The following is a 2,954-nucleotide window of genomic DNA, read 5'->3' as shown; positions in this document are numbered from 1 at the left end:
TTTTCCACATCTATTGAGATTATCGTATGTTTTTTCTTCTTCAGTCTGTTAATATGGTAAATAATACAGTTTTTGGTTTTGTTTTGTTTTAGATAGGATCTCTGCCTCCCAGGCTGGAGTGCAGTGGTGCAATCATGGCTCACTGCAACCTTGATCTCAGCTCACTGCAGCCTCGATCACCCAGGCTAAAGCAATCCTCCCACCTCAATCTCCCAAGTAGCTGGTACAATGGGCATGTGCCACGACGCCTAGCTGACATTTTAGAAACAGAGTCTCATTATAAGGTCTCATAATGTTGCCCAGGCTGGTCTCAAATTCCCGAGCTCAAGCAATCTTCCTGCCTCAGCCTCCCAAAGTGCTGGGATTACAGGCATGAGCCACCACTCCCGGCCAACATTGATTTGCAAATGTTAAACCAAGTTGCTGTGCTGAATTAACCCCATTTGGTCACGATGTATTATTCTATTCATATATGTTAGAGTTGACTTGCCAACATTTTAAGAATGTCTGAACCTATGTTCATGAGGGATATTGGTCTGAAGTTTTCTTTTCTTAAAATGTCTCAAGTGTTTGTTGAGTGTATAAATGAGAGCCTGTCGGTCCAAGGGGGTGGGTGGGAGAGTGTAATAAGAAGGAAAAACTAGGCTGGGTGCGGTGGCTCACACCTGTAATCCTAGCACTTTGGGAGGCTGAGGCGAGCAGATCACCTGAGGTCGGGAGTTTGAGACCAGCCTGACCAACATGGAGAAACCCCCGTCTCTACTAAAAATACAAAATTACCCAGGTGTGGTGGCACATGTCTGTAATCCCAGCCGCTCGAGAGGCTGAGGCAGGAGAATCACTTGAACCTGGGAGGCAGAGGTTGCAATGAGCCTAGATCGCACCATGGCACTCCAACCTGGGCAATAAGAGTGAAACTCCGTCTCAAAAAAAAAAAAGAAGGAAAAAAAATAGCACATTTATAGAGCTGTTTCCAAAGCCCTTTTCACATATCATTTAATTATCATAACCAAGAGGTGTAGATATTACTACCATGCCCATTATAAAAGAACTAAGGCTAAAGGAGTTTAAGGAACCTGTCCCAGACCTAGGTAAGCAGCAGGACTGGGACTTGAACCCATGCCCTCTGTCTGCAGATGCCATGTTCGAGGTTAGTACCCAGTTAGTGAAGACCTTTAGGGACAGGCAGAAGGGCTCCTTTCAGCTTCAATTATGCTTGTGACCATTTCCCAAAGGAAGGAGCAGAGCTTCTGCCATGAACATGATACAAGTAATTCCGTGTTTCTTACTTACAGCATCTTAAGAAAACTGCAGCATGGCAGAATGAGCACTCCACCTGCAGATGCCCAGGAGAGCCTGAGACTTATTTTTAGCCAGAATAGGAAAATGCCGAATATCTTCTAGGAGAGTTGGCAGCTGGCGGGCTGCTGATACAGCTGTGTTTATATAAGCTGGTGCAGAGGGGAGAATGATGGTTGCAAAGGATGCAGGAGGTGCTTAATCCACCTATACACTTGCTGAGGTTTTCTTGGGAAGTTCTGGTCAGGAGTTACTGCTCAGGAGAGAGGGTCATGCAGACAGTCTGGAGATTGCCTGGAGCATAGGTGCGACTGGCTTCCTCGAGTCAGAGCATTTGTCAAAGCCGCCCTTAAACCATCTGTCCACTGGTTCTTGGCCTCTTCCCACCCTATTATCCAGGGGTAAATAAAAGAACAGAAGCTCTTTCAAATGGTGCTGTTTTATTTATTTTTTTGAGATAGGGTCTCTGTCACCCAAGCTGGAGTTCAGTGGCGCCATCACGGTTCACTGCAGCCTCCATCTCCTGGGCTCAAGCAATCTTCCTGCCTCAGCCTCCTGAGTAGCTGGGACTAGAGGCCCACACCCCTGCCCCCAGCTTTTTAAATTTCTTTGTAGAGGTGAGGTCTCCTTATATTGCCCAAGCTGGACTCGAACATCCTAAGCTCAGGCGATCCTCCCACCTCTGCCTCTCAAAGTCCTGGGATTACAGGCATGAGCCACTGTACCTGACCCTCAAGTTTTAAAGCATAGCAATTCACCCAATTCTGACCATACTTCTCAGATGTGCTTGGTGAAAGCAATCTGTAACACCCCATCCTACAGAAGCTGTCAAATAGTTTTCTCACAGAGGCAGCAAAATAAGGCTTTTAAAGGAGTTACCTATGGGCTCTCAAAGAGAATTAAAGTAAAACTTACCTTAGTAAGGATTTTTTTAATATATATTTTTTAAATGTTCAAATAAAAACAAAAGTAGACTAAATAGTAAAATGATCTGTCACGTACCCACCACCGAACTTCAACACTTCCCAACATGGTCTATCTGTTTCATTGTTCCCCCACCCCCTCTGGAATTATGCTGAACAAATCCCAGATAGCCCATTATTTCATCTGAAAATACTTCAGTGTGTACCTCTAAAGTATAAAGAACCTTAAAACCAAACCAAACCACAATACCATCTTCACACTTTAAAAATAACTACTGGCCAAGCATGTTGGCTCATCCTGGCACTTTGGGAGGTCAAGGTGGGCAGATCGCTTGAGCTCAGGAGTTCAAGACCAGCCTGGGCAACATGGCAAGACCCGATGTCAACAAAGAAATGCAAAAATTAGCTGGGCGTGGTGGTGCAGGCCTGTAGTGACAGATGCCCAGAAGGCTGAGGTAGGAGGATTGATTGAGCCTGGGATGTCGAGGCTGCAGTGAGACACGATGACACCATTGCACTCCAACCTTGGCAACAGAACAAGACCCTGTATCAAAAAAAATCACAATTCCTTAAGATCAAATATACAGTGTTTGGATCACCCCGACTCTTTAAACAAGTTTTTTTTTTTTTCCACTTGATTTTTTAAACTCAGGATCAAATATACATTATATATATATATATATATATATATATATATATATATATATGTATATATATATATATATATATATA

Source organism: Rhinopithecus bieti, unplaced genomic scaffold (assembly GCF_001698545.2).
Source record: "Rhinopithecus bieti isolate Rb0 unplaced genomic scaffold, ASM169854v2 scaffold_19652, whole genome shotgun sequence".
NCBI classification, from domain to species: Eukaryota; Metazoa; Chordata; class Mammalia; order Primates; family Cercopithecidae; genus Rhinopithecus; species Rhinopithecus bieti.
The sequence above is the reverse complement of the archived record's forward strand: the minus strand, read 5'-3'. Positions refer to the sequence as shown.